This window comes from Coenobita brevimanus, chromosome 30 (genome assembly GCF_032717465.1).
Source record: "Coenobita brevimanus isolate Jiangsu-jjx chromosome 30, ASM3271746v2, whole genome shotgun sequence".
Classification (NCBI taxonomy): Eukaryota; Metazoa; Arthropoda; class Malacostraca; order Decapoda; family Coenobitidae; genus Coenobita; species Coenobita brevimanus.
Window position 1 is genome coordinate 44,423,707 of NC_136983.1, and position 13,804 is coordinate 44,437,510.

Genomic DNA, 13,804 nt, shown 5'->3' on the forward strand with positions numbered 1-13,804 from the left:
TGGTCTTGAAAACCCTGGAAATCGCGAACGGACGCCGAGCCGTTATATTTTAAATCCCCTTCAGCCTGAGGACGCCTATTTGAATTCAATCCTGTGACCTTCAGACGATTTTTCTCAGATTAGGGGTTAGATATAGCCTCAGGGGTCTACATACGCTGAGTGAAATCATCTGTCTGTAGCAGGGGTAAAATAAAAGTGTCCTCGAACTGAAGGGGTTGAGAAAAAGCAGGAGGAAGCAAGTTCTAGAAGAAAGGGCAAGTTTGGGCACCGAAATTGTTTATGGTGAAGATACAATAGTTTCGGTTTGCCTTGGACCCTCTTAAGGTTGGGGGGTGGGGGTGACAGTACCCTTGCCTCACAACACCTCCCGTTATGCAGCGTACGTCAGATGTGGCTAACTAGAGGGAGGCGCCAGAATTATACATTATTATACATTATTCAACGTCATGCACCGTGATACATAATTATCCGGCTCACTAGTCGTACCAAAACTAAGCAGACTGTTTCATCCTATTCATCGCCACTCAGGTCATACAAGTCTCAGATTTGGGTAAACGGAGATGTCCCAGCATTATACATTATTGTACAGCATTATTCAACGTTATACAACATTATTCAGCGTCATACGGCATTATTCGGCGGCATACGGCATCATTCGGGGCCTGGTTCGGTCATAATCCGGAAACTTACCTTCTGTTTACGTTCTTTTCGTTGCCACTTGGGTCACGCAGGACTCGACTTGGCAAACCAGAAGACCGCCAGCATTACACAGTATTATTCAACGTTATACAGCATCACAGCTTCATCCATCCTATAAAAATGGCAAACTACGTGATCTTGACCAAAAATTGCTTGTTACACAGTTCAGAGCAATATCTATTTATGTAATAGTCTACTCATCAAGCGAATATTTGACCATACTAGAGCCTCACTTTATTTGGTGAGGCGGGAATCGAGAGCTTTGATGTGTATGAGCCGCATTTTCATCAGCTTCAGAGGCATCCTAGCATCTTTCACCTAGCAATTCATCCTCCACAAAAAAAACAGAATAAGTTTGTAAGATAGAGAGGTGATAGACAGCCTCCGAAGTTGAGAGAATTCGACCTGCTGTTCATTTTGGCCTGTGTGTGTGAATCCGGCCAGCCGAACTCTACAAAGACCGGGTTCGATCCGATCCGAAATGTCCACCCGGCTAGGACATGGCCGCCTTGACTTCGCCTCTTCTAAGTGTTTACAAACTCGTTCAATGAGGGTCCTATTATTGTGGGCTTTGTACACTTTCCAGCACCTCTTCCTAACCACTGTAAATCAGCCTATTAATAATCACTGCGTAGTATTCAAAAGATATGAAAGGCACAGGAGAATATTCAGCTAGAACAGGTAACATGAATCGCTAAGGAAGAGGTGCTTGGAAGTCTTGTAAGCCGATGAGTGTACGGCCCCAAGTTTTAGAACCCACATTCTATAAAAATCCAGTTTATAAGACTTTCAAATCTCAAAGTCGTAGCCACAGATAATCCACATAATAGTATAATGTAACGAGGCAGTTCATTTTAAACCTCAGTATCTGTTCAAGAGGGATGAAGGAAACTGTGAAAGGTTCAGTCGGGGACAAAAGTTCGCCTAATATTTCATCTCTGCTGCTTCTCACTTTCCTCTGCAAGGCTAATATTCCTAAGCTGAGAGAGACTTGGTATGTTCCAAATAGTTCACCTCTTCTACTTATTGCTCCCTTTTCCTGACTAATATTCCTAAGATGAGAGTGGCTTGGTATGTTTCTCTGCCCGTAGGTGATTCTCTCATGTGATCCGTCAGGGAGGAAAGTGACAGGCATGCCCTAAGTGTGATGCAGACGCAGTGGAACAGTAGGCCAGCTTTTGTCTCCGGGAGTTCATTCTGTGGTAGAGCCAGATGCCGATATGTTTCCAGTGGTTTTATCAGCAATATTTACTCAAGTTTTCAAGCAGTGTGATTCAGCATGTAGGGTGCATCCTGTGCCTCTGAGAAATGGGCCTGTATCCACGTGAGCTTAGGAGACCTCGTAGCACCTCTTCCCCAGCGATTTGTTTTTTGCATATGACAAGTTATTAAAAGTCTATGATGTAAAATAATAACAGCGTTACATATGCAGAAATAAACTGGTGAGGAAGATGTGTTAGAAATCCAAAGCTGGCGAGAATATGGGTCCTGGTGGCCGTGCTTCATGGTAACACTAGACACTCTGTTCATAAATAGTCTCACAGCTCCGCCATTCTGTGTACCTTTTTATATCATACCAGGGGATCCCATAAGGGCAAAGTGCAATCATTCTCGAGAAATACCAGATGTAGAACCTGCATTCACAAAGGTTCAGAATTAATACGATCTCCGCTAGTTCACACTCCCAAATGAAACTGTGATCTTCATTTTATTTGCAGTTCATTAAGTGTTCAGAGGTGCTTCATTCTCTGCCTGTTTACTCCTCAAAAACGAAATTTTTCTTGACCTTGACTCGTTTTGAGATTCGTTATAGATTTTGAGCAGCTGTGATCTTGGATTCGTTTGGGGTTCATTACAAATTCGGAACAGCTTCAGTCTCTGCCTGCTCAATAGTCGTGAACAAAACTGGAAAAAGGAAAAATGCCAAATTTTCATAACTTTGAGGCTTTGAACACCTCTTTCTTATCTGTTTATTTTTTTGCATGTGACACGTTCGTATTCTCCCGTATGTCATTTATGCAAGCCATGTCCATGTTTAAAAGAATATACACAGCATGCAGGAGAATATTCAGGTGTAATATGCAAAGTAAATAGCTAAGGAAGAAGCGTTTCAAATGATCCAGAGCTTAAAAGAATGGAGCTTCGGTGCTGTGCAGTTTTTATACGGCGTGTCTAGTGTTCCTTTGTGAAGCCTGCCACCAAACCTCTCGCCTCTGCTGTTTAAACTCTCTCCATTCATGACACAGTGCGGTCCTATAAGGGCATATTGTTAAAACTGAGTCGCGAAGGTTCAGGCGGCCCCCAAATTTATGCCAGTCAATTCCAAAACATCTGTGAGTAAAAAAAAAAAAAAAAAAAGTTAGCCTGCATTCCACGTTACACGGAAAAGCCGAATTTCAAAATTTTGGGTTTGCCTTTGCCATGACGATCTCAGGGTTAATAATATATCCGACTCAGCCTTCTTTCTCTCTCTCTCTCCCCCCCTTTTTCAGTACCCACGTCTAAAGTTTACCCACGTTTTGCTCCATGCTTTAGAACATCAGACCCTCGTCTTAGAAGAATGGATGACAGGAAAGCAAACTCTTTTTCGTGCTACAAATTGTACCTGTTTCTGAGTTGACGATTCATTTGTTATGATTTGAAGATAGAAACGGAGTCGATGGTTCTTTTTTTATGATTAGAAGATAGGTGGTATTCTAAGTCTATGGGACACTTCTTAATGCCTATTCCTCGGCGATCTTTTTTGTACATTACACTTCCATATCCTGTGCTTTATTGATGCAAACTATGTTGATATAAAAACAACGTATACTGTACAAGAAAATATGGAAGTGTAATGTGCTCAGTAAATCGCCAAACAAAAGGTCGTAAGAAGCCTTCTGTGCCACCTAGAATACGCGCCGAAGAACTGAGTCGATGGTCCTTTTGTTACGATTTGAAGATAGAAAAAGAAGGCAGTTTGCAGTAGTTTGCCCTCGATTGTTTTCTCCAGGGCAATTATGATAACAATAACGCCATGTCTTTCCATTCTCATCTGCACTGGTCTTAAACAACTGATTAACCTTAGTTCTGCCCAGTAACTTTTTGAATCAGGTGACTTTTTAAAATTCAAGTTTTTGCCGCAACCAGATGTTATTCAGCTTGGGAGAACACCGCGGTAATGAAGGGCTTAGTGAAGGCTTTATCTAACCCTTGCTGTTAGGAAAGTCACTCCTGAGTTGAATAAAATCGTCTGGACTTAGCAAAAAGGTTATTTTAAAAAGGGCATTGTTTTGAAAGGGTTAATTCAACTCTCACCTACCCACCCCCCACTGCCTGGGTTCTGCTCTCACCCTACTCCCTGGGCCCGGATTCGTAAACAAATTTATGGTCAGTTCTTTGCTGTTACTGTGGTCTTTGTTCTCGCAGGAAGAACATGGAGAATGCAGATGTCCACGTCCCTTGTTCTTCATGCAAAAAGTATGTTCAGAGGAAAGTAATGACTTTGTTTTCGTTATTCAGGAAAGACAAGGAGGGAAAGGTGCAGAAGTTTCCCTTGTTTCGTTTCCATCCTGTAAAACGAAGCCTGAGAGTTACGACACCTTAATTAGCGAGACCTTAATTTACGACATCTTAACTTACTCCTTTATGTACGACACCCATATTTACACCTTAATTTGCGACACCCTAACTTACACCTTAATTTACAACATGGAATAGGGCGTAAGTTTGTCTTTATCCAGGGCCTGGGTTCTGACTGTATTAGTTATCAGGTTTTACAATCTTAGCGTCGTATCCTAAGTGGCTGTTGGAGATTTCGTGTCACCCCTTCCATGGCGGTTTATTTTCTGCACATTACACCTCAGTACCGACTTGTATGTTACTGATGCAAACTATGTCGATATTTCAAAGATATAAATAACATACCGGGCAATACTGAGGTGCTGTAGGCAAAATAAATCGCCAAAGAAGAGGGTTTACGACGTCTACTATTGCACCGAGGATACGACCTTTATTCAGATGCCAAATGTTCTCGTAATAAATAGTATCCCATTATTAGATCCTTCCAAGGATGTTGAATTTGTACATTGTATGTACCATATCACCTCAAAAATCAAAGGACATATTTTTATATAATGAATTAAAACCTATGAGCAACCATGTTACGGCTGTAAGGGCACAAATGGGATCAGACATATCACTGACCACCGGATGCTACTGGAGATTTCGTCACTCCTCCTCCGTGGCGATTTATTTAGCACATTACACCTCTCTATCTTCTTTTATGTTACCGATATCAATATTAAGGCGATAAATATAGCATACAAGAGAATGTGAAGGTGTAATACATAAAATAAGTCGCTAAAGAAGAGCAGCTACGAAGTTTCCAAAAATGGCGCCGAGATGGAATGGGAGATTTCGCAACGACTCATCCTCGGCGATTTACGCAGCACATTACACCTTCCCATCCTCTTTTACGTTACTGATATCAATATTAAAACGATAAATGTAACGTACAAGACCATTTCAATGTGTAATACGTAAATAAATCGCTAAAGAAGAGGAGTTACGAGTCTTCCAAATGGCGCGTAGAGTCCGGTAGTCAGTAAGTTGGCCTGTTACAATTGACATTTTCTTCTTCAGCTAAGGGCCCTGATGCCTTCACGTAAGGTACTCATTTCTCAATATGTGATACTGTGTAATTTCTCTGATATTTGTGAATAAACTTTTATCTTTTAGTAAGTTTTGTGTATTATTTATAACCATCACCACTGCTGCTATTATTACTACTGCTATTACAATTACTACTACTACCACCACTAGCACTACTACTACTACCGCTGCTGCTGCTACTACACTACTGCTACTACTACTACTACTACAATTACTGCTACCACCAATAGTTATGATAATAATAATAATAATATAATTACACATCATTACTACTACTGCAACCAGTAGTAGTAGTATTACCATTACTACTACTAGGCTACTATTGCTACTCCTACTACTGCTACCATTGCTACCACTTTTTATATGATATTAGTCACGAAGAAGTGCTATGGATATGATGTAGAGCTGCAGTAGTGTCTTTTTCTGCCACTGAGCTACGTGAAATAAGAGTGACAAAAACCTGGGCCAAGTTAATGTGAAAGGAGTGGATGGAAAGTGTCAGCAGCCAACTCCTGACCGTCTTCCTTTGCTGATCTTTTTATTCGGTGTTTCATTAATACTGTGAGTAGCTTAGCCTCTCATGGATGTGTTCCTCCAACCATTTATATTAATCTACATGCATAATGTCATCGTCATCAGCATCATCACTCATCGTCGTCATCATGAGCATCATCGTCATTATCGCCATCATCATCCCTCACCACCATTAGCATCACCATCGCCATCATCATCATTATCATCATCATCATTCCGACCTCCTTTCCTACCTTAGGATGAGGAGAGAGAGAGAGAGAGAGAGAGAGAGAGAGAGAGAGAGAGAGAGCAGAACTTTCAAATCTGCGCAATTAAATGAACCACACACATTTTTAAATAGGCAAAGAATGATCGAATTGGCACTTTTAATAGCAAAATGGAGCTTGTTTCATCATACGCCTTCATGCAACTCTCATTATATCAGTTTAAGTCCAAAGATTGTTTTTAATTTGACTTGCAATGAAAAAATATGGACTTCACGCGAATTAGCTCTGCCTTTGGTGAAAAAAATGATGTTAATTGCAAAATATGTATTGTGCCATTGTATTGCATCATGCAAAGCACCCCATGCAACAAGTGTTTGGAAAAATGTGTGTGTGTGTGTGTGTGTGTGTGTGTGTGTGTGTGTGTGAGAGAGAGAGAGAGAGAGAGAGAGAGAGAGAGAGAGAGATGCAATAACCCCAGATCCAGAGTGCAACGGGGTCAAACGAAAGCTATTTTATGAAAAAGAGGAGAGAGAAACCCGTAGAGTTTACAAGCAGGTGTTAGCCCTATTCTACCTATGCCACCTCCAGGTCGAGTCAGACGTGGTTCCCCGTGATAGGTAAGATCTCGATTAATTACGGGTTTAACATAGAGACCAATACTTCCCTTGTTCAGTTCTGATATTCTCGTTTTCAGACAATCATCCATTACTTATTTCCCTTTGAAGGTTATGTAGTTTTCGAGATTTCTCAGTTTTCTGTTTTCAGGTCAGAATTTAAAAAGAAGGGATCAGATGAATACAGTGTATGTTAAGGTTTACAACACTCATAGTTTCCATTTATCAAATTTATCCCTTCTGTTACTAAACTATTATTATCAGGGTGAGACATGCAGTGTTGTCAGCTGCATAAAGCCTAGGGTGATGCAGCCGATTTTTTGGATCTGTCGGTCAGTGGGGTGTTTTTACTAAAGCATCACAAGTTGTAGGGTAACTGTGAGTTGCCAAAACCAAGAATAGAACATTTACCACTAGGATAGAAATGATGAAGGCTGCCATAAAAATAAGGAAAAACATTAAAATTTCAGTCAGTCCTTATTTACCAGAATGCTTCACGCTGTGACGGATTTCTTTTTTTCTTTTTCTTTTTTTTTTATTCGTATTATTATCATTATGTATTCGTGGTCTCGCCTTCATAATCTCTTTCTGGTGATTATACATGGTGGACTCTGTCAGATATGCTATCACCAAACAAAATAAAGGTCTGATGTAATCCAAACACATCGGTAAAATCCAAACCCTATTTCATAATGACCCCTTTCAAAATGTAGGTGGCCGAGACAGCTGGGAAGCATTCAGTTACATGTAAGTTAAAATTCCCCGAGACACCTCTGGGAGTTCACACTTCCGAAAGCAAGGCAAAATCGTAGCTAATGATTTCTAAGCACACCGCCACCATGCCTATGATAACTGTTTCTGAAGGGAACGTCAATTCTTTTACGCCATCTTCGAAAAGCTAAAATGTATACAAAACGCTTTGGCAAGACTTTTATTGTTTTACATAATTAAATTAATAATCTGACATTTTTCCGAGCCGCAGGGTAATGAGATTATGTAGGGCAATTTCGCTGTGTATAGAGCTGAACAGCGTGGAGGAGTTGGCAACACTTCACGGCAACACTGGTGACTGCATCCATGGCCGCACGGCTGGACGGAGGGTACGCCATGGCCAGGTGTGACGGGAATATCGCTGCTGCAATGCGAAGACCACTGAGGGTGAGTAGTGCTTTGTTTGTTTTACTTTATTGCCTTTTACTGCACCACATAACACCTTTGAGTAACGGTGTTATGACCTGTGGATGGTAGTGTGATGCTGCCTAGTTACGGTAAGTGGAAAAAATTTTGTGCCAATCGACTTTGGGTGATTGTCTTTTAAGTTTTCTCGGACAAAGTATGGGTTTGGGGAGCTCCCAGCCACAAAGTTTGGAAGTTTATGAGTGATATTAAGATTCGTTATCTGGTAGTTTTTATATGACACCTCAGTTGTGTGAAAATAACATCAGGATATGATTATGAACATTGTAGCGGACGAAGGTTGTTTACAGGGTTAGGTTAGGTTAGGTTCCATGAAGCGTGGTTTGCATGAAAAAATTATGAAATTCCATAATTAATGACAGAAAAAATTGTTACACATCCGCAGCTTTTTAAACATGATTCTCCGATAATCGTGTAATATTGAAACAAATATATACTGTACTAGTCCACAAATGGGAACTCCGAGAATTTCGCCATATATATATATATGTATATATATATATATATATATATCTATATATATATATATATAGATATATATATATAGATATATATATATATTATATATATATATATATATATATATATATATATATATATATATATATATATATACAGTATAAAACAGTAAACTTTTTTCTTTGTATTGTTTTCAGCAGTGTTCTACTTCAGTAGGGCAAACTTCCATCGTGTTTTCCCTCCAATAATTACTATTCCAATTGTATTTCATTATTGCTTCCTCGTGGGTTTTGATGCAAGAATTCTAAAGCCCGTCCGGTAGCCTACTGCACTTCGTCTGCATTCGCTGAGATTTTCGTGGTTTATCGTAACTCGGTGTCTAAAAAAATGTTGCGGCTCTGCATACTTTCCATAACACTTCATTGTGACCAGTAACCAATTCAAGAATGAGATAGCAACATTTTAAACCAAGTTGCAGTTAACCAAAGCTAGCCAAACTTCACATAGGTTGACGTATACCCAGGTTTAGTTAGATTTTGCTTTGGGATTCTGGATGACATAGGACACTTCAAAGCTTCTCTCCAGTCTTCGCTGCATGTCCTATAACTCAGCCCCTTCCATCAGAATATTTTTCTCCCTCTAAGTACCTGATTTGTGGGGCTGGCAGGCTGAATCTAAGGCATCTCACTTGCATTTCGTCTTTGAACGTGCCTCGTAACTAGGGAGCAGCCAGTTAGTAGGGTGAAAGAGGTGAGTAAGTCTAACCATGAAAGCAGATAGCCCACTTCCGCCCTAACCTTGCTGTCTTTGGCCCTAGACATGGTAAGGGAAAATTATATACAGGACGGACTCCTATCTTGCACTCTCTAATCGTGCGTGTCGCGAGGGTTGCCCATTTTATTTTTGTGAAGGGCGAAGGCAACTTGACTGCTATATGAAATTACTTATCATCTGTGTAATCAATGGACGTAAAAAGCAAAAACCACGAACCAAAATATGGGAAGCAGAAAAAGCAGAGTTGTTGCTTGACCCCGGTCCGCCATATAACAAGCAAACCCGTCAGCCGCAGCAGCCGTTCCTATGAATTTGTTCCTTAGTTTCCCTACACCTTTGATGCCGTGTCTGCGTCTTAGTTCTTACCTAATTGTTCTTACCTAATTGTATCTTTACAGGAATGAGTCAAGCTCGTACTGTCCCGTGTCTTAAACCATAATTATCGTACATATCCTTAAATTTGTGAATTGTTTTGGGCACACACTGTTTCATTCGGTAGTGCATTCCATTGATCAATTGCTCTGTTTGGGAAACTGAATTTCCTTACGTCTTTATCACCTCTCTTCTAATGCAGTTTTTTGCAGTGTTGTCTTGTTGATGCTTCTCCATATGTTAAGTAATCATTTATGTCTATTTTCTCCTTTCCTGATATGCACTTATATAGCATTATCATGTCACCTCTTTTCCTTCTCTCCTGTAGTGTTGGTAGATTCAGTTTATTTAGTATTTCTTCGTAGCTTAGGTCCCTTAAGCTTGGTATCCATCTTGTAGCGGCCCTTTGAACTTTTTCAATCTTGTCTATGTGCTTTTTGAGATGAGGACTCCAGACTACTGATGCATATTCCAGGGTTGGTCTAATGAATGATGTTATTATCCTTCTTAGCATGTCTTCATTTATGTATGTGAATGCTATTCTCATATTTGCAAGCAGTGTATACATGTTCCGTACCTTCTCGCTGATGTGGTCAGCCGGAGATAGTCTGTTATTGATAATCACACCTAGGTCTTTCTCTCTTTCTGATGTGTATAGGGTTTTATTTCCTAACTTATAATCCCAATCAGGTCTTTTTCCACTTTTACCAAACTTGATTACATGACACTTGTCCACATTGAATTCCATTTGCCATGTACTACTCCATTCATGAAGTTTATTTAATTCTTCTTGTAGCTCTTTACAAGAGTCTGTGTTAGTAATTCTCCTTTGTATTTTTGCTCTGGTTAGTACTTGGACGGGTGACTGCCTAGGAACACCAGATGCTGTTGGCATCCCTACGTCAAGTGGGGTTGGAGGAGGATTAGTGCCCCTCCCTGTAAAACAATTAACTCTAAGCCCTTGGCCACCCCGTTTGGGATACATGGCGTCTGGCAATGAATGAATGAATGAAATGAATTTTTACATCATCTGCAAACATATTCAGATAGCTCTCATTTCCAGTGTTACTGTTTATATCATTTATATACACTAAAAACATGATTGGTGCCAGCACTGAACCCTGTGGTACTCCACTAGTCACTTCTTTCCATGAGTAGTTTCCTCTTAGTACTGTTCTCATTTCTCTTTTTATGAGAAAGTCTTGCATCCAACAAAACAGTTTGCCTCGAATTCCTCCTTGATGGTACAATTTCCATAAAAGTCTTTGGTGTGGTACTGTGTCAAAAGCTTTCTTGAAATCTAAATTGATACTGTCCACCCATCCTTCCCTTTCCTGTATTGTGTTTGTTACTCTGTCATAGTAGCTCAACAGATTAGTAACACATGATTTTCCTTTTCTGAAACCAAACTGTCTTTCTGTTATCATACTGTGTTCTTCTAGATGATTTACCCAATCTTTTTTTATAAGCTTTTCTAATACCTTGCTTACAACACTGGTCAGTGATACTGGTCGGTAGTTGAGAGGATTTTGTCTATTTCCTTTCTTGAATAAGGAGACAATATTTGCTTTTTTCCAAATATCAAGTAGTTTACCTTGACTCAAGGATTTCTTGAAAATTAAAAATAATGGTTTACTTAACTCCTTTGCACATTCTCGTAATACCCAACATGAAATTTCATCAGGACCACTTGCTTTTCCTCTGTCTGATCTACTTAACTCCTCCTGTATTACTTTTTCTGCTATTTGTATATCTGGTAGTATGTGTGGACATGCATGTTCCACATAGTCCCTCTCAAAATTTTTTTCTTCTGTAAATACTAATTGGAAATTCTTATTTAGTGCTTCACAAATATCTTTCTCTTGTGTATAAGTGATTCCCTCGTCCGTAATGGATTGTATTATATCTTTTACTTTGGTTTTGCTTCTGATATAGCTATAAAACAGCTATGGTTGATCACTACTTTTATTTATTATATCCTCCTCAAACTGTTTTTGGGCTTCCCTCCTTATTCTTGTATAATCGTTTCTTGCCTGTTTGTAATTATTATACGCCCCTTCACTATTATGTCTTCTGTATCTATTCCACAACAAATCTCTTCTTTCTTTTGATTTTTTACATTCTGTATTGAACCATTTCTGTATTTTCTTATCTGCTTCTTTGTGCTGTGGGATGTACTTCTGGACTCCTATTTCATAAAATTCACAATTTTTTATATACAGCATTTAAATCTTGTCCTCTAAGCTCATTTTCCCATTCAGCTTCTAAGAAATACTTCTTTAGGTCTTGATAATTTTCCTTTTTATAGTTTAGGCTCTTTTTGTAACTGTCATTGCTGTTTACTATGTCATATGCTATCCTGAAGTTATAATTTAGTACTGCATGATCGCTTTTGCCGAGTGGAGGGTGATATATTTTCTTGCCTAGTAAATATTAGATCTAGCACTGAAGGTACATCAAGACCTCTTTTTCTGGTGGTTTCCCTCACATGTTGCGTTAGGAAGAACTCTTGTACGAGATCCAGGAGCTTTTGGTCCCAACAGCTTTCTTGGCTAATTATATCTAGAGTATTCCAATTTATATTTGTATTGAAATCCCCAGTTAGTATAATTCTTTCCGATTTCTGTTCCATTTTATGTAGTAATGATCTTAAACTCTGAATTGTACTCTCTGCCAGGTCCTTATATTCATCTCTTTCCCATGTGTTTGATCTAGGTGGCATGTACAAATTGGCTACAATTACTTTACCTTCAGATGTGTTGATCTCTACTGCAATCAGTTCTACTTGTGATGGTATATCTAGTTTTATTTCATTGGCTTTTAGATTTTTCTTAGTTAATATTATAATTCCTCCTCCTTTTTTTAAATTTCTGTCTCTTCTCCATATATTGTATTCCTCTGAGTTTAGTATGTCATTGGATATCCTTGGTGTTAATTTTGTTTCAGTTAGGCATATTATTTGTGGTTCATTTTCTCTGACATAATCATTCATCTCTAGTAATTTAGATACCATTCCATCCACATTTGAGTACATCAACTTTATCATCTTGTTTATATACTTGTCATGACATGGTTCTACTACCTTCCTCCTTTTTCTTCCATCCTGTTTGTGTACCACTTTCGTACCTGGAATCTTATTACTTTGTAAAAAAATTTCTTCTTCTCCTCTTCTGATCTTCCCTCATTTTTTGTTTTTGCTTCCTCCCTTTTCTCTTTCAGTAATTCCAGTTCCTCTTGTGTTAGGCATCTTTTTATCCATACATTTTTGAACTCCTCTTTTTCCATAAGATTCTGCATTTTTTAGTATCTCTTCCACAGTGTTTACACTCTGGAAAGTCACCTTTAGAGGTCTTGTCTTGCTTTTCTCATATTTCCCTAACCTTTTGTGTTCCTCTGTGTCTTTACTACAGATTTCCTCTGATACTTCTTTCAATAAGCTCATTACATTTGCCATCTCCTTTTTGTCTCTTGTGATCTTGTTTTTTAGATCTTCTTCTTCTATACCAGTGATTACTATAGATTTGTTTATATCTACTGAATCTCTGACTAACTTTGGATTGTTTTGGATTATTCTTTTCACTTCCTCTTTAATGCTTTTTTCCTCCACCTTTGTTTCTGTCTTTCTTTACTTTCACCATTTCAGCATACGTGGTTTCCACATCATTTTTGTAGCTTTGCACAGCTTCATTCACCTGTGTTATCTTCTCCTCAATATCACTGTTCTGGTCTATAAGACTGCTTAATTGCCTAATTGTCTCTGTGTCATTTTTTAAATCTTCCATAACACTCTCGTGATTGACTACTGTACTTGCCATTTCACTCACTTTTTTCCTAAGTGTACTCAATTCCACTGTTAGTTCACTGATGGTTGTGTCTTTCTTGTTGGCCTCCCTTCCAAGTTTTTCTATTTCTTCCTTTTGCAAGTGCATCTGCTTCTTTATTTCATCAGTTTCTTTTTTGAAAACCATTTCTAGTTTGTTTACACGTTCAACCAGTCTATTGTGAGTCTCCACTTCAACCAGTTCTTGGTAGAAATCATCATTTTGCCTTTTACCTTTACCCCTTTTCTTTTCCAAATTTGCTTTACTAAAGTATGTATCCATTTTGCAATACCAAAAGTGCAGAGTATGTACTGTACTTACAATCCCCGTGTTGTTGTAGTCTAAACAAACCTCAGATGATTTAGCGCATTCTTTCGTCTTGGTTCTCTTTCCTGTTTGAACAAGTCTTGTTTAAACTTTTTTTTTTTCCCTTTTAATAATGAAAAATCATTTAGTCTAACCTGGTACAGAGCTT